The 19163-nt window shown below is 43.5% G+C and overlaps 1 protein-coding gene across 3 annotated transcripts in view; it reads left to right on the forward strand.

Moving 5' to 3' along the window:
- Positions 1-5868: 5868 nt before the first annotated feature.
- ARK2N (arkadia (RNF111) N-terminal like PKA signaling regulator 2N) overlaps positions 5869-19163 on the forward strand; it is a 46450-nt gene continuing 33155 nt past the window's right edge. For 2 of the 3 annotated variants that reach the window (XM_005528090.3, XM_014257055.2), the window contains exon 1: positions 5869-5984. The gene's annotated coding sequence lies outside the window, so the exon portion shown is untranslated. Of the gene's footprint in view, positions 5985-6174; positions 6271-19163 lie in introns of those variants that run through there. The other variant, XM_088054109.1, reaches the window with a different exon arrangement.

The following is a 19163-nucleotide window of genomic DNA, read 5'->3' on the forward strand; positions in this document are numbered from 1 at the left end:
TCAAGGCACTGGAGGTCATAGCCTGGCAATTAAGGAATTTCAATCACTGGAAGCCCTTAAAAGCAGGTTAGAAATTATTTGCTTGAGTGTTTTAAATGTGAGGGAGTGTTGATCATGATTTGGGATACAAAGATGGGATAGATGGGGCTTGAGGGTGCTACCAGCCCTGATTTTTAATGAGAGCCTCAAGACTTAGTTGGCTAAGATTAGCAGACTTTTTATCTCACACATATAACCATAGCTCCAGGCTTGGGAGGATTTCCTGGGGACTCTGGCACTTTCATGGCTCCACCTCATTGTGAAGTGCTGGGCTGGTTGTGAAGCCTGGGACTGTTCTCCCCAGCTGCTGCTATTTCACATCACGTGAAGAGCCTGAATCTAGAGAGCAGCAGGGCCAGACTGTCTGGAGAGCTGCCCAAACACAGCCACGTGTTGCTTCCTAGCACTGGAAACTCAAGCAGGAAAAAAAAAAATCCCCAGCAGCTGCATCCGAGCCGTGTGTCACAGCTGAGCCGTCCCCAGCGCACGCAGCGTAAATCAGAGGACAGCTGTCAGGTCCAACTGCTCAGCTCGTGATGGAAATCGGGGAAAAGACAAATCAACTAGATTTGTGGAGCCCTTTGGAAAGGTTTCTCAGCTCTTGGGTTTTGCACGGGGAGCCCTTTCCTTACGGTGTTTTGGGACAGGAGCAGTTTGCTGAAGTCCTGCTGAGACAGGACCAGGCTGGCTGAGAAAACCCCTGATTCTGGGCTTCCCCCTCTGCCCTGGCAGCTGTTGAATGTTTCCACGGGGGTCACAGCGGGTGGCTGCCAGCTGGACCTTTGGCTGTTGCATAATAAACATCCAACTGAGAGGGACATGACAGTGGGGAGGCCTCTGCTGCTTCAGTGTCCCTGCAGGGTCCATCACCTGCTCCACTCTGAGATCTCAGACTGAGTTTTGGAGACACCTGTGTTAACACCTGCAAGATGAGAGCAGGTGCAGGGCCAGGCTGAGCTGCAGACTGCATTTTCCCAACAATGTGCAAAAAGGTGTTCATGTTTTATTGCTCTGTGCTCAATTCCCCCACCTGGAAATCATGAGGAATTTCACCAGAAAAGAAACCAAAAAATCCTCAAAAAAATCCCAACCAAACAACAACAAAAAAAAAAAAAAAAAGAGGAATTAAAATTATGAACTAGCTGTGAAAAATGGGGCTCAGCCTCAAGTGAAAACTCATACACATTTAACCACAAATTGACATACTGTTCTTATTAGGCCAATATGCAAAATAATAACTGCTTTAGGAAAAAAAAATCATCTGCAAACTAGCAAAGTATTGTGGATCTATTTAAAAGAAAACATTTAGATGCTAAACCAAGAATAATTAAAGTAAAATGCTAGAAAAACGCAGAATCCATCAAGCAAATTTAGGGCTTCTAAGCTGACGTGTAGCTTTATACTTAAAATGCCTTGAATCAAAAGGTGTGGATGGAATCTCTTTTGGCTGTATCTTTTGGCTAGTACTGTAGAAATACTCCATCTGTTGCAAACATTTCATTGTAGTTCTTTTCCAGTCTTCCTTTGACTGAAAGTATAAAAAAAAAATCTTTTATCTATACAAATCCTTTGGTAGATGTAGGATATTAAGATGGAACTTTAATTAAAAATAACTAAAAATATTAAAAGTTTCAAGATTTCTTTTAAAAGTAAGTTGGTTGCATTTGGTACCATCTCCAGTAAAGCACTCTAAATATCTTGATACTCAGTGCTGTTCTGGGTACTTATAAGCAAAATTTTTTGTGTCAAATGGTAAGTGTGTAAAAGATCTTTCAAATTACATTTAGAACTGAATAGGTCTTAAAGGTCTGGGAAGTGTTTTGGATTTCTAAGCTATTCTTTGAATTTTTAAAGTACAGGGTCAGCAGTGAAACAATAGTGATCCTGGTCTGTGTGACCTTGCAGGAAATCCTTCACTTTGCTTCCAAGCAGGCAGTCACTGTTAGTAACTTGAATTAACTTCAGAAACATTTCTTAATTTGTTAAATGCTCACTTCTCTAAAGAATTTCAATACTTGGCTGTGTTCTGCTCCTCCAATTGACAAATATTTCTCCTAATTTACTCCTATGTGAGTAAGCAGAGGCTTTACCAATTCGAGTGTGTTTAAAGTAAGACTTATGATTCCTTCTGTCTTTGCCAGGTACCACCTACATGGGAGGACATGGTGCTGCCTCCCTCTGCCTTGAAGTCCTTCAGCACTGCACTGTCCTGAACTGTGTAAACCCTAATAAAAAAACCATCCAGCAACTCCAAAATGACAAACTAATCTAATAAATGCTTCCTCTAGCCCCTTGATAAATACGCCTCTAATGCTAATGAAGCAGCTGTGCTGGTTAATTGGATTATGTTGGCTGATAAAACGTAGCAGAGAGGAAATGTTTCATTTCTTTTCCTTCACCAGGAGATGCTAGCTGTACCTCCGGGATGGATGAACACTCTGGTGGTTCTGGACACCTTTTCCATGCTCCCTGTTTGGCCACTGCTGTGGCTGCAGGGGAGCTTGGGTGACCTCAAGAGAAGCAGGGGGATGGCTTGGTTGGGTATCAGCAGCACATTTGTGATTTCAGAGACTTGGAAAATAGGTGTTTAATGTTGCTTGGAAAGTGAAGCTTCCTTTGCAGAGGATAGGGTTAGCAATGTGCCTATGGATGCCTCGGAGATGAGCTTTTGAAAAGTCATTCTTCAGTCTGCAGCCAGAGGGAAACTTTTGGCCTGGGGCTAGAAAAGAGAAGGGAGCAGGGACAGAGGAGGGCCTGGAAGACCTTTATGAGGCAAAATCACAACCAGCTTTTACTTTGACAAGAGAATGTGGCTCAGGGTTGTGCTCCAGCACTGAGCTGATTTCCTCCCATTGTCCTTGGGGAAGCGCCAAGATTCCCTTTGCTCAACCACATTTCTTCCTGATGGAGGAGTTCTTATCACGTCCTTGTGGGGTAACTAACGCTGAAATCATTGCACTCTTGGCAGACACAGTCAGAGAGTGGTAATACGGAGCCAGAGGAGCCCAGAAGATGTGCTGGGCTGTACTCCCAAAATTCCTGGAGCCAGCACCACCTCCAGCCTTTCCTATTCTCTTCCTAATCTTTCAACCCAATCTCTCTGATGTTTCAGAATGAGTCCCCTGGTGTTTCCCCTAATCTGGCATTTAAAATCTCAGGCAATAAAGCTTTCACCACTTCCCTTAGGGAGACGATTTTCCAGCCTGTGGCTCTCCATTCAAAAGCTTTCCACACGGATTCTCAGCTTAGACATGCCCTTCTGTAATTTCACCCCATTAAAATCATTAATGTATCCCCAGCCTTCTCCCTTGATGCCACTTGCTACATTCAGACATCTACAGATCACTGGTGTCTCCCCGCTCAGTTTACTGATTCCTCGGTACTTGAAACAGTCAGAATTCCTTTCCCTCTCTTTTGTAAAGCCTCCAGCCTGCCGATTCTTTCAGCCGTGGAGTCTTGGAGCTCCTTCCCGTGTATCACTCTTCCTGCAAACCCAAGGCAGATGCTCACCGCTCTCGCCCGTGTCCTTATGCTTTCCTGTACTCCGTCCAAAACCGCACCGCCTGTTCCCGACTGCCGTGTCCCAACACCTGTGAGCTGCGTGGTGTCCTCCGGGTGTCTTTCTTTCAGGAGCCGTGCCTCCAAAGCACATTGTTCCCTGGAAATACAGCTTCTGGATTTTCTCCCCCTCCAGCCAGCTGAGTGGTGAAGGTTGATGCTTCAAGCCGCGTAAGAAATCCGAGCGGGCTCTGGATTCTTCCCCAGCACGGGGAAGGTTTTGTCTTTGTATAGATTTTTTTAGTGATTTCCTTCATGCTGACACCGCAAATAATGCGTTCACCTTCCCTGATGGGACGTTTTGTTTTTACATATTTGGTGAGAAGTACCTCGCAAAGTAGCGGTTTAAAAAAATAATTCTGGATTCCTGAATGCGTGGTTCTGCTTCTAGCTGAATCTCTTCATCTCTCCAATTGTGGTAAATGCTTCTGAGGTGGCATGATGTCTGCTTTTCCCGAGCCCATGCACACGATTTGGGTGGTGGTGCGGGTAAATTTCCCACACTTTTCTGTGCTACCAGCCCTGGACTGAGTCTGTGCCACGAGCAGATCTACGGTGCATGCTTAACTCTTGAATTTCCCAGGTGTTCCTAGCCCTGATCAGGATTCATGGACCATGCTGAAATGATTTCCTGCCACATTTCTGAGTCTCAGGGACGACATCTGCGCTGTGCAGGACAGCTCCCGGGGTGCAGAACAGGACAATGTTTAACGAGAGCATTACAAAGTTTAAGTGTGCAATACAGTGATTAAAATGTGCATTACTATCATTAAAGACGGTATTACAGTGTCACTCTGATTGCATAGCATGCTTCCCGCATGGAGCCCGAGGGGCTTCAGTCTCCAGGTGTGCCTTCCAAACGCAAAAATCCCGGGATTCTGTGGTCTCAGGGAGCGCAGGATCGCCAGGATCGGTGTCCAGGGGAGAACGTGCTCCAAGTGTGTGAGGGGTGCTGGTGGGTGTGTGTGACACTGACAGGGACAGTCAGTGACAAGGGACAGTGATAGGGACAGGGACACAGTGACAGTGACACAGGGGCAGTGACACAGGGCTGGTGACACAGGGACACAGGGACAGTGACTAGAGACTCAGGGACACAGGTGGAACAGAGGCACACAGACACAGGTGGACACAGACACAGTGACACTGACACAGGGACAGGGACACAGGGACACAGTGACACTGACACAGGGACAGAGGCAGAGACACAGGTGGACAGGGACAGGGTGACACAGTGCCACTGACACAGGGACAGGGACACAGGCATGAAGTGACAGTGACACAGGCACCCAGTGACAGTGACACAATGACACAAGGGACAGTGATGGTGGCCCAGTGACACATGGACACAGGCACAGGCAAATAGTGACACAAGGACACAGTGACAGGGACATGGACACACAGGGACACAGATTCAGAGACAGGGACATAGAGACACTGTAGCATGGGGACACGGGCACACAGGGACATAGGGACTTAGGGACACAGGCACATCAGCAAACAGGGACACGAGGACACAGGGACACGGAGACGTGGTGATATAGAGACACAGGATCACAGGTGCCCAGGGATGGGAACATAGGGACACAAGGATACAGGGACAGATGGACACAGGGGCACAGGCACACAGGGACACAGGTGCATGGACATGGGAACATGGACATGGGGACACAAGGACACAGGGACATGGAGATACGGCGATACAGAGACACAGGAACACGGGGACAGGGACAGGGATACAGGGACACGGATAGGTACACAGGGATAGGGACACGGGGACAGGGACACAGGAGGACAGGGGCAGAGGGACAGAGGGACAGAGATACAGGGACATGGGGACAAGGTCACAGGGACACAGGAAAAGAGAGATAAAGGGACAGGGACCCGGGGACAGGGACACAGGCACAGAGGTACAGGGACACAGGGAAAGAGGGACAGGGACATAGGGACACGGGGACAGGGACACAAGGACAGAGAGACAGGGACACAGGGACAGGGATACAGGGACACAGGGGCAGGGACACGGGGACAGGGACACAGGGACAGGGACACGGGGACACCGGGACACGGACACGGGGACAAGGGGAAAGGGACAGAGGGACACGGGGACATGGGGACACGGGGACAGGGCCAGCGCTGTCCCGCAGCCCCGCGGGTGGCGGCGCTCCCGCCGTTCCCGCTCCGGCCGCGCGGGGTCGCTGTGGGGCGCGCGCGGCGCGCGCGGCGCTCGCGGCGCGGCGGGCGGAAGTGACGGCGCGGCGGCCCCGGTGACATTCCCGGCTCTTCCCGGCCGCTCCGGCTGCTCCCGCGGCTCCGGCTCCTCCGGCCGCCCATGCCCCGGCCGCTGCCCCCGCCGGGGAGGCCGCGAGGGGCCCAGCCTCGCACAGGTGAGCGCGGTGCCGTGCGGGCGGGGGGCGGCCCGGCGCCGCGGGGAGGGGCGGTACCGGCCTGGCTGCCCCCGGGCGGGAGCGGCCCCGCAGCCCCCGGGGCGCGGGCGGGGGCGGGGGCAGCGCCCCTCAGGGGTGGTCCTGCCGCCGCTCTTCCCGCTTCTGCTCCTGCCCCAGCCCCGCCGCTCTCCTCTGCCCTCACCCCCCCGGGCGAAACTCCCCAACGATCCGTGGAGCAACTCGCGGCCGCTGTGTCTTTCCCGGGACTTTTGTAACGTGCCTCGGGGTTGTCTTTTTTTTTTTATTTTTTTTTTTCTCTTTTTCTCCCCCCCCCCCCCCCTTTTATTTTCTTCCTGTAACGACTTTTGAAGTCGTGTGAGCTGTCGGAAGGTACCCCTCGGAAAAACAAGGGGTGCGGGGGCTCCACTTGTGCGCTTCTCTAGGGGTTTCTTTGCGTCTTTGTTTACCTTGGATGGTGTGTTCCTCTGGTGGGAAAATGTGTTTTGTATGGGAAAGACGCTCAAGTTGCTCATTGCGTATCTAGCCCGGGTTCCCCTTGAGCTCCTGACTTCTAATGGGTTGCAGATGTGGCTCCGAGCCATACAGCCATCCGAGGGGAATATAAAACTTAACTGTGCTACTTGTTCCTTTTTAAAAGCGAAAAAAAGGCGCGCTGAGCAGACTTGTAATATTTTAACTATTTCCCCCGCTCCAGTACTTCGTTCCAGTAACTTTCTTTGCCTGGAGGTTATTGGACAACAAAGGTCACATTCGGAAAGACTTGGGATTTTTGTTGTTGTTTTTCTGAGTTATTTTAGGGTTATATTGCTCCCCCGTTTGTTAAGTAGTATCTAAGTGTATTTATGTTTTACTTTGTTAATCGTGGAACAAGGCGACTTTACTTAAAGTTTGTAGGTACCTTGGTGAAACTATAACTGCAATAAGTTAGTTAAACAAGGTCGTGGCTGTGACTATTTACACACTTTAAACCAGCACAAAGTAACAATACTTCAAAAGCTGAAAAAAACTTGCGTGTCAAGACGGCAGAAGTCAGTCCTTCTGGTTTTTTTTTTTTCCCTGACAAGTAATTCTAGCTTTTAAAAGTGAACGAATAAGTAAATCTTTGAACCCTTGAGCATCTCTTTAAAAATGTAAAATTTATTTTAATTCCCCCTCCCAGAGATTTTATTCGGTTTTAGATCTTCTCTGGTACTTGTCAAACATCAGGCCAAATAATACTTCACTTACAGGCAAGGGCTAAATTATTTCCACTTTTCAAGCTAAAAATTTAAGTACAAACAGTAATGCCTCTTCCCTTGGAACCGCAAACAAATGGTACATTTAAAATGTTTCTCTTAAAGCGTGTTGTGTTGCTTAAGTCTATTAAAAATGTAATGTTTGACCTTGAGGTGGAAACTGAGCATGGTGCTCTTATGAGCTCCTGACTGTGTGGTTCTCCTGCCCCAGTTACCACCTGTAATTGGTGTTCCTTGGTACAAGTGCTGGGAACCACGCAGTTGGGGCAGCACAGCTTTCCCCACTGCCCTGGAGGAGGGAAAGGTGGCCTCTGTGGTGGAAATAGGTCTGTACCAAACTCTCAGGAGAACAGTGAGTTGCTTGTCATGTATTTGCTAAACCCAGACATCCCCCTACATATCTATATATAAATATATATATACACAGTAGCAAAGCAGTCAGAGGAAGTGTGGGAAACTCACCTGTCCAGCAGCAGTCATTCTTAAGAGTCATTTTCTGACTCCTCTAGTAGTCTAGAGGAGGTTGGTGCTGTCCAGGCAAGCTCCAAAAGGGGTGGTTATGTGGCTGCTAAAAGCCAATAAAAGCAGTTTTCTGTGGTTCTGGCTTACCAGGGACACTGGTGCTTTGTCTGAGGAACTGAGGGCAGGGCCGCAGAGGGTGGTGGAAGGCGCTGTGTGCGTCTGGGCAGGTGGTATTTCTGCTTGAGTACATGAGGGTAGCAGTTCTGACTCATTTTGAAACACTCTTTAATTGCAGTGTGTTGACTATTTCTGTTTGCTCTCCAGCCCAGTGGCTGGTAAAGGGGTGCAGTGAGAAGTCAGGGAGAAGGGAGGACTGTGGCCTTACACATCCAGATGCGTGATGTGTGTGGCGGTGCAGCCTGGTCATCTCTGCCTGCTTGGAGGGACTCCTGGAGCACAAACCAGGAGTGGGTGCCATAAGCTGGGATCTGTGGAGGGAGAGGAAATGGGAAAGAACCTAAGCCACCCACAAAGCAGTTGAGAATGGTGGTCATGGCGCACAGAAAATGTTACCCTGCTCTAGATGATAAAGAGAAGGTAGGAAGGATGTTTGGTGCCTTTGACAAATGGGCACTGTGGAGGGGGTGGAATTAATGGGGTAAGTTAAGGTTGAGTGGACAAAGAGTAAATATGGATTATCATGAGGGGCTTTGAACATCAAACATTAGGGAGATAAGTTGGTGTAACTCAATCAGAGCAACAAGAAATAATTGCCTTGGCTGTCCTGACCTCCTTCTCCTTGCTGTATATTTACCTTTAAAATGTAGGATTCTTTGCCTGGATCCTGTTCACTTTCTTCCCTTTCTCTTGTGTATTATTATCACATCAACTCCCTGAACCACTGAGGATGTATGTGCCATCTCTGACCTGCCTGTATATCAACATCTCACTGAAACATCTGTTAATGAGATGGGGGGTCTTTACGTACCACACGGTGAAGGAGCTGCACACTGAGTGATCCAACTCTCTGGTTACCCTCTGACCAAAATACCACCAATTATCTAGTGATATGAAAGCTTTGGAAACTTTTTCAAACAAGTAAATAGTTTCAAGCAACTTACTTGTTACTCGTCTATAACGTTTCAAACTTGTGTTGATTGTACTTTTTGACAGAGTTGGGTCTATGGTCAATCTCAGCTTCTGTGTTTTTATCTGCAGTTGACAGAATGGCTTAGAAAGCTGCAACCATTGACAGAAACTGAGCAGCAGATTTAATAACACATTTACTAGATCAAAGTAAAAGATTTAATTACCGTAATTGCTAGTATGTAACTTGTACTCTGAAAAAGAATTAGTAAAACTTGAATTCATCTTTTCTGCCTTGAGCATTACGGGTGGTGAGGGGAACTGAAAATGAAGCAGCACTGGGAGTGGGGGACAGGCATAGTACTGGGAAACAGCTCTGAGATAAAGTGTGGTACAGTGTGTGTCAATGATCTGAGATGACCTTATGTGGAAAGGAAACAACTTTTGATTTTCCAGAACCAAAATAAATGTTCAGCACATGAATGGGAGTTCAGCCTTTATCACTCTAACTCAGGAGCAGCCAAACTTCAGATACTGGAATCTGTGGCAGCAGAAATTAATTACAGGGAACTTGAACAACACAAATCACCACAAAATTTGTACTTTCTGTCACATCTTTGTTCCAGGTTTTTAATGCATAATGCAGTTCTGAGTCTGCGACTTGAAGTTTAGAACACAACGTCCACAAATGTGCAGTTTTGAGCAAAAAGAGAACTGGATGAAAGGGATTGTAAATCAAAATGTGCATATGGTGTAAACATTAGCCTGTGCTGTTGCTTTCTCTGACGTAGTACATTTCTGAGCTGAGCTGAGTGACTGATACCTCGTCACTTACTGTTTAAGGGCTCAAATTTAAATATGTTTTTGCCCATTCCCATTTGTTCGTGTTGCCTCCCCCCTTGTCTGATCAGTGTGAATGGAGCCTGTAGCAGTTTTTCCGTGGATGTCACTGGCTCCCTGCAGCTGGGGCACACACGGATTACTCATGCAGGGCTGGAAATGAGATGTGGCTCAGCAGCGCAGGTGTTGCAGTGACACTGTGTCAGATGCATTTCTGACTGCTCCAGGAGGTCAAGGAGCTTGCCCATGGTCATAAGGTGTGTCAGCTTTAGGTTCAGAATGATTCCACCCAATATCCCTTTTTATTTAAGAAGGTGTTCAGGGTTTTTCTATCAATCTGACCACGTAGTCTCTCTCTAATACTCGGAAATTGATCTGAGTAGTAGAATAGCATGCGGGCTTCAGTCTTGCCGTGCCTTTTGATATTTGGTCTCCAAGAAGACAGCTTAGAAGCTGTTAATTCTCAATCTGACAACTTTTGAATCATAAGTGGAACAGGTGGTCACTTTTTAATTAAATGCAAGTATTTGAAGACTCCTTCAAGCTAACATTTTTGTTTCAGTGTGTGTGGATCATGGATTTGACATTATAGTGAGGATTCTGCAGTGTTCTGCAAGATGCTCTTCTGAGGCTTCAAAATTTCCTGAAAATGAGCAGGAAGAGCCAGACCTTGATTGAATAAGTGTTCCTCTTGCTACCTCTCTGCTCTAGTGCCTTGTTTCATGATGCTTGATTGTTAGCATTTCACAACTTATTTTAGAGAAGGCAGATTTTAGTTCCTTTCTTCCAACATGAGTAGAGGCCAAGTGACTCACAGTAGCAGAACTGGGAATAACTAAGAGCCAGACTTTATAATACCGGTTGTCTGCATGATGAAACAATTACCATTTCAGTAATTTGTTTTCCACTGGGACCATTGCATTTCCATGGTTCCAGTGTGAGGCTGGTGCTCCAACAGCGCTGTCAAACACTTGAAGAAAAAAATCAGGTTATCCTGATAGCAAGGTGGGGCTGAACCAGCACTGTTCTCTTGTACTTTGGCTTTCTCATCAGCTGGTAATTCTCCTGGCTCCTCAGCTTACTCTTCTGGTTCATGCTCTCTTGGAATGCCAGATCTTGACAGAAAGACATTTCTAAGTAATCTGGCAATTTAGGGAGAAAAATCTAAAAGAATAGATCAGGGAAGCTGTCTACTAATTCTGTGTGCTTGTGGTTGGAAATGCATGATTTAAAGGCTGTTTCCTAATGAAGGAAGTTGGGTGAAATTCTGATTGCGGGATCCTCATTGTGTTTGGTGAGAGGTTTTTTGGAAATTAAGTTGCCCTTGTAGGAAAGAATGGTCTTTTGGGTAGCAGTTCCTGTGGGCCCATTACTGGTAAGTGCAATTTCTGTTGCCAATAACTAAGGTTCCTCCAGAGGAAGTAACACCTTTTGGTAGCACTGTGCAAAATCTGCGAGGAGTTACAAAAAATCCACTTATTTCTTTGAGTATTGTATTTAGAAAGCCTTCAAAGTGAAGTTCTGTTTTTCATGGTTCCATTTAGTGTTGTTAGCAAGTCATCTTAAGTGCAAAATACTGACTTTGGATCCACTCACTGTAATTAAAAAAATCCAGGAATTGTTGAATAAATGTAAACTAAGGAAGTTCATTAAATATCTTGCCAGAGTTACTTTTGTAAACCCTCAATAATTAGTTATAAACCTCACCTCACCCTAAAGTGCATTTGATAACAGGCAGCTGATTTCCCTTATTTGTTTTACAAGATCAGAATGGGTTTTTTTACTGTATAACACCTGTAATGGATTTCATTTTTTGTCTATATGGAACTTCCTAAGCTCCAGCAGCAATAAGGCTGTGTTGAATTAGTGGAATGATGTTGAATTGATAATCCAGGCTCCATGCTCTTTCTGTTTTTTCCTTCCATCTCCCCTTTTACTGGAAAGCTGTTTATATAGTTTATGTCTCCTGTTGCTAACCATTAGTTCTGCCAGCTGAACCACTTTTTCCTGAACAGAAATAATAATGTAAGAAGTAGTTTTGAGATAAAAGATGCATTTTAAGGCTTGTTTGATTTGTAGGGCTTTTTTGCAGGGAGGGAAGAAAAGAGAGGTTTAATGGAGTTTTAAAAGTTTTTTTTTTCTTCCTGTTGGTACTTGCTTGCATGGTACTGCTGAAAACTACCTTTTCATTTTCTTTTATCTTTTTGTAGTTGGTAACCTGGTATCTTCTTACTGTTATTTCATTTCTGCAGTCAAATACATGCAAAGTCTTTTGTGTGTTGTGGGAAAGAAATGCTTTCTGGTCTCTCTGTTGTTCTTGTGAAGTAGAGCTTGAATTTCTTCTCCTCTGCCAACTGGAAGTAAATACTGTAGAAAGTATGTGATAGTAAAGCCCATGTTAGAGGCATCTTTGGTGTCACACCCATGGCTGGTTTTTGACCCAGTCTGTTCTTTTTTAAATACTCAAGATAGCTTTTGTTCATTTGTAGAGCTTCTGTGTTTGCTTCATATTGAGATCTGTGACATGAATCCTTTGTTCTTTTAGGAGCACTTTGGACACATAAAGGCTGCTGATTGTTAGCAATCTGGTGGATGCTGAAATCAGCTGGCACCTTCTTGGTACTAGTCAATTGGTGTCAAGAACAGCAGCCCAACAGCTGTTAAATTTCATCATTTGAATGCCACATGACTGTCTTTAGTGTACTGATACCATTTATTTTTCAGTGGTATACCTCCTGTAAATCTGTATTGCAGTATTTAGATTTGATGCTACTAGCTTAAATTAAATTAAAGAAGCAAGTGAATAATATGAGTGGCTATGTGGATAAGAAAACGATTTGAGATGAGGGCTTGTTGAGTTAGCAGCTCCTTTTCAGCCCTTCTGTTGAATTTGGATGTGTCCAAATTCTACAGAAGAATTTGGATATGTGACCTAATGGTGAGACCACAGAATAGGTATCTTATTGCCCTATACCTTATGGCAAAACTATTAATTGGTGTTGAATTAAAGCATTTGAAACTTTAAAATTCCTGAGGGTCGGTTTTATTTGGTTCCCATGGCAAAGATGTGTAAAAACGTCTGTCCATAAAATATTTACAAGCTCTAGAGTTACTTAGTATCTCATAACTCATCTTTGTTAAATGCTGTCGTAAACCCACAGCTAGTATAGTTCAGTGCCTTGAGCTTTTGGGTAGGTGTGGGAGATGTGGAGATGCTGGAAAATTTCTGTGGAATGTGACACTTGAGGACATGGTTTAGTAGTGACCATGGTGATGGTGCTGGGTTCAAGGCTGGACTTGATGATTTTGGAGGTATTTTCTAACCTTTATGATTTTGTGAATACGCCACTGCTGAGATGGATTTACTGCTCTGAGGTTACATTGCAGTTGTTCTGATCTACCAGTTGGAGCTGTTGGCAAATGACACGATGATCAGGATCAGGATATCTTGCTATATGTATATAGATATAATGCTTTCAGGATAGCTCAGGTACATGTTCCTAACTTCTGCTCTGAAAATTAGGATTTATTTGTTACATGGTGCACAAGCAATTCAAAATGTGGCTTTTATGTCAGCATTACTTAGATTGTGGTAGGACAGTATTTCTTGAGGAGATCTGCTTCGTTCATTTCGTTCAAGGAAAAGAAAACAGGTAAAGTGTGAAAATCTGTTAAACTCAGTATCTTAGAGAAAGATGGTCCATCCATGTGGCAATCCTCTGTAGGGCGACTTCCTGCAAACTAATGCATAGCAGAGAGAAGAGGGAACTTTGTTTATGTTGATTTCTGCCACTTGTTTTATTGAAAGAAAAAGTGTAAAAGTGAATCACTTAAAGTTTTAGAAACAGGTTGTAATAAAGATATGCCCCCTCTAATTTTTAGAGTAGAGAGCTTCATAGACTTTAAACTGTTGTGCCCTTGAGAAAAATGGTTTCATTATGAGGAAAAAAGGAGATTCTTATGAGGCTAAGTGCAGCCAACCCTGCATGTTTTTATCTGTGTGCAAGGATTGTAATTGTTGTGGGGTTCCAAGTGCAGCTGGTGAATGTTTTATGGAAGCCTGTGCGTGGAGTTGTGAAGTAAACCTTAGCTGGTACTTGCCTGTCCTTTGAAAGAGGCAGAATATGTGCATTAAGCATTACAATGCAAAAACCTGTATTTAAATAGCAGTCTTGCTTCTTATGTAGGATAAAAAATGCTGCTTTTCAAGATCAAAAAGGATGCTCTGCAAAGCATTGTATTAACACATACACTTGTAATTTGTATTCAGTCTTGGGTAATTTGTGTATGCAGCCTGTTGAGCACTCAGTAGGAGCAGCCTATTTTTAACCTTCATTTATTTATGCAAAACCAGTTGAAACACAGAATTAGTTTAATCCTTTCTTCTTTTGTTTTGCACTGCAATTCTGTGGGATCCAAAGGATCCTATTCTTTGGGGTTGCTACCAGGCCTGATTTGTGAATCATCTGATGAAGATCCAGCTCCCCTCCCAGAAATGTGCCTTAGGTAGAATCGCATGCCAGTGAGTCAGCTTCAGGGCAGCATTTTCAAAGGAACGCTATATAAATTACACAGTATCCCTGTGGGGGTGGCTCAGTGTTATGAAAAATCTGCTGTGGAGCATCGTGCACACACATCCACACAGAGCTGAGTCAACTGTCTTGCGTTAAATTGACTGAGTGCTGGTCACACTTCTCTTGTTCTAAATGCACCAGTTTGTGTGACACTTAAAAGAAAATGAAAAGGAATATGTGGTATCTTTGGGATGAGCTGAACAATCTGGGAAGTCCAGAAAGTCTGTCTTTCTACATTTGTCTGGGTGCAGATCAGTCTTTCCTGATAGATGACTGATTATTTGAATTGATTAATTTTTAGTTAATTAAGCATTGTGCTGTCTGGCAGAAGGTAATGGCTTTAAACTGACAGAGTGTAGGTTTAGATGAGATATTAGGAAGAAATTCTTGGCTGTGACGGTGGTGAGACCCTGGTACAGGATGCTTCGTCCCAGGAAGTGTCCAAGGCAAGGCTGGATGGGGCTTGGAACAGCTTGATCTACTGGATGGTGTCCTTGCCCTTGGCAGGGGATTGGAACTGGATCATTTTTAAGGTCCCTTCCAACCCAAACCATTATGTGATTCTCTGATATCTCTGTGTGTTTTTTGTACTAAAATGTCACTGGTGAGTACACTGAATGAATTGTGTTGATTTTCAGTGGAAAGGAAGGTGATTTAAGAAGGAAAAAAGTGTGATTGAGACACAGCTATACCTCCAAAGGGTTTTGGTGAAGCTTTGGAAGTGGACAGGTTCATTAGCACTTCACATTTTCAGATTTACATGTCCTTCTGTCAGAAGAGGTCCTAACTTTGGCTTTTTGCCAAAAATTTATCCTGTATTATGAAGCAGATGTGCATTGCAGTCAACCCTTCAGTACCCAGGCTGTGTGCACCTTCTCTCCTTTCCCAACCCACCCTCCTCAGACACACAGTCTATCAAGTGTTCGAGTCAGAGTTCTTAATGAGCTTGTCTGTGTGTTTACATTTTTAAAAATAGTCAGCTATTTTGCATAATGTTATTAGCCTCTGTGTTATGCATATGTCATTACCTCTCTCACACCTCTGATTTATTCCATCTCTGTTGGGTAAATGTGAGATAAGGTAATCCACTGGTGATGGAAATAATTGTGTAAAAATGAGCCATTACAGCATTTAGTTCCTTAAAAATATCAAAACATATTCAGATTTAGATGAAAACAACTGACTTCTGTGGCAGTGAAACTATGGGGTTGGAAGGATCTGGAAGGATCTCTGGTTAACTGTGTACTCCAAACAAATAACTTGTATGCAGCACTGTAGTTTAACTTTTCATTTATATAATCACAGAAGCCTAAAGAATGCACTCAGTGTTATTTACTGCAATAATATAGGTACAGTTTCTTATTTTTTTAAAAAATTATGGTTTCCAGTGGAATGGTAAGTGATGAGAAGAGGTGGGTTGTTCAAATTGTATTCTTTCAGCACTAACTGAAAGGGCATTAAAAGGTAGTGCTCTGCTAGACATTTTTTTTTTTTAATTTCAACAATTGCTAGAATTGGCATAAGGAGGTGATATGACCATAAGCAGGGAAACGTCTGTGGGACTGTGATTAAGAGGAAATGTGTTAGTAATAAGCTAAAGTGAGTTTTCCAGCAAGCTGCTGTGAGAACACCAGTACCTCCAAAACAAGAATTTGTCCCGTCCGTAGGTTCAGAAAAAGAAGAGCTGGTTTGCTTCACACAAGCTAGGAATTCTTTATCATTAGTCAGCTCAATAACAGCTAAAATGACAATGTACAATTAAGGTTAGAGTGTCATGGGGTTTATTAAGTATTCAGGCTGTTAAGAGATATTTCCTTGTTCAGCTTAAGTAAGTAAGCTGTAAGTAGAATGAGTAGCATTCTAGCTGTTAATATAAGATAGGTGATTAGTATGTTGATTGCTTGGCCTGAGTAGCTGGATTTGATGAAGCCTTCAACCTTAAGCTGTAAGCTTACAGCTAGAAATGTTTGTTTCTGAAACGGAATTAATTTCCTTAGTAATCTTCCTAATAGCTGATACAGAGCTGTGTTTTGTCTGTGTTGTGAGAAGGACATCGATAACAAACGGATATTTTAGTTGCTGCTAAGTACTGTTTACCTTGGTGAGGGCTTTTTTAGTTCTCTGTGCTCTGCCAGGGAGCAGAGACACCAGCAGCTCAAACCAGAGATCATCAGGCAACAGCCATCAGCAGAAGCTGCAGTTCCACACACGTTGAATGGCCTGCCTGGACATGGAGAAGGAACCCAATAAGGTGCTGTAAGGCCTCAAAAATCAGCAGTGAACTAAGAGGTGCAAGGCAAGATGGGTGAGGGGCAGGTGCCTAAATTGTGTAGTTTCCTGGGGATGTCTTTGTGCAGGGCCACTCTCCAGGGACACACAGCCGATCTGCTGCTCTAACACTCTGTTAAATTATTTATTTTTATAATCTGATGCCTGAGACTCTGCTCTGGGAAACCTGCTATCTTTAATAAAAGTCTTTGTGCCATATATGTGTATTACATGTATATATATATTACATGAAAATTGTTCTTTAGGTTGCTACTATCACCTCTTAGGCTTTTTGCTCTTAAAACTATTATTTTTTTCGATTTAGAAAAGTCTCTTCTCAGAGACAGTGCCATGAAGGAACGCTCAGGACCCTCTCCTGTATCTAGGCAGAACCTGTGAGTTCAAGGTGTGGTGATACAAAACAGCAGGCAGCTTTTAATCAGATTTGGTTTTTTTCTACAGGGATGATTTGTACTTGTTCTCCCTTCCCTTCCTGTGAGCTGTGGCAGAAAATGTCACTTACTTTCTCATTTTGGTTTCTGCTGGCTGATTGAAAGGAGTCTACCCAGAGAAGGGTGAGCCAGTTCTGTGCACAGCAGGAAATATGATGTTGAAGCCAGTTAGGTGGGAAAAGAATGGGGACAACACCCAGAGAGGCTAAGTGTGTCTGCAAATCTGACCTTCAAAATCCTTCTGGATTTCTTCCCTGAAGTGCAGATTCCCTTGTGTACAAATTGTGTGCCTTTACAAATGATCCATGGTTTGAAAATATTTCCCAGGATAATTTAATGGTTTCTACACACTGATGTGTTCTATGTGTGACTTGGAAAATAACATTTTTCTGTTGGAAAAATCCAGCGCAGAAGTTTTTTATAAAATCGGCTTTTGAAATTGTCATTGCAGTATCTGTTCATCAGTAAAAGGAGAATGCCATTTCTGATCAGTGTCTAATTAAGTATCCATCTGTGTCTGTAATCACAACTTATTTTTCAATGCTGTGTTCTCATTTCAGTAGAAAAACGTCCTTTCACTAGTACCACCTTGAAATTTCCTCTTCTAGTACTGTTGCTAGAAAGGTGAGTAGCAAGAAAGGAATGAGAGTTTTTCAACTAAGTCTCTTCTTACTGTTCTCTACATTTTTCAGGTAGAACTAAATAAGGACATTTTTTTCTTTCTTTGAGACAAGACTTTCCTTGGCATAGATAGTTTCTGCCAAACTGTGTTCTTCCCTGCAGCATAGTCTGAGTCATGATAGGGTTTTTTGCCTCTGAGAGGAAGGCAAAGCTCTCGCTTATATATATATATATATATATATATATATATATATATATATATATGTGTGTGTGTGTGTGTGTGTCTGTGTGTAAGTAATGGAATTGGTGATGTCTAAAGAGCCAGTTCAATGGACTTGTAGAGTACAAACCTTACCAGAACATATGGGTTTATTTCTATATACAGAGAAACATGCCAGCGTCATGAAATTACTATTCCCTTCTCTACTACCAACTCACTGAAAATCACTGTGAGGGATCAAACCAGTCTGGTTGAAGAAGTTAAAGATCACACTTAATATTAAAAAAATGCAATAAAATCATTGTAATAGAGCTGTTAGCAAGGTGGCAATGTGCAGATGAAACATATTTTTTCCTGGCTGATAGATCAGAGAAATGGAAAGGCAAGTGCAGGTGTTGTTACAGTCCCTTTGGGAGCTGTGAGGTAAATGATGTTTCCAAGTAGGACATTCGTGGAAAAAAGTCTACAGCTGACTTTGGCTGCCCTTTAGCTTTGTGTCAAGCTCTCTGTTCTTTGTGTTCCCTAGGCTAAAAGGTTGAACAGTGCAGAAACTGTTCTGCAGTTATTAGTATGAATATTTAAGTATGTTTTCATTTGGCCAAGCTAATACTCTTGGTTTGTGTCTGAGCAACCAATGCTTTCCCTATGTGTACATTTCTTAGACTCTTAAGAGAAGATACTTTTCATTTTAAAATGCATGGCCAGAGGAAACTGGGAGCTGCACTAGCAGGTACAATACAAATTCCACTTGTTCCATCATCAAATCTGTGTTTTATTTACCTGTATAATAGGAGAATTATTTGATAATACAGGTTTGTGAGCAAATTACATAGAAATATTGATTTTACTGACATGGATTTATGTCTCAGAACGTGTGTATTCATCATTTGGGTTTGTTGATGCCTGCTGTAGCCTTGGAAATAAATAGTTCCTACGTGATATTTACTGCTTAGATGAAATTACTGTCTCCAGAAAGTCTTCTCTGAACTTGCTTTCAAGAGAGGGTTACTCATTGCAAGTATGCATAAATATTTTTCCTGATACACATGTTCCTCTATTCTACAACATGCATTTTATTCTGGTTTTTGGAAGGGAAATGATGAGTTTATTGTTTGGGATTTTGGGTTTGTTTCCTCATATTTAGCAGACCTGGTCTTGTCGTCTGCATCTTTCTAGTGATGTTTGATATTAACCAACTTTTCTTTCCTTAGCTGGTGTTTCTCTCCCATAAGTATTTTCATTATTTCCTTGCACCAAACAGCAGTTAATTCATTAGCCTGAAGGAAGCATGAACACTATTTTAGTATTCTCTAAAAATGAAGTTTCAAAGTGGGTTAGGGCACACAGGACAATGCTGAGCTTTGCACAGCACCTTTCAGAAACAGGAAAGTACCCTTGTA

The sequence above is a fragment of the Pseudopodoces humilis genome, chromosome 4, assembly GCF_049639895.1.
Source record: "Pseudopodoces humilis isolate 2021_Gansu_Grassland_sample_001 chromosome 4, ASM4963989v1, whole genome shotgun sequence".
Classification (NCBI taxonomy): domain Eukaryota; kingdom Metazoa; phylum Chordata; class Aves; order Passeriformes; family Paridae; genus Pseudopodoces; species Pseudopodoces humilis.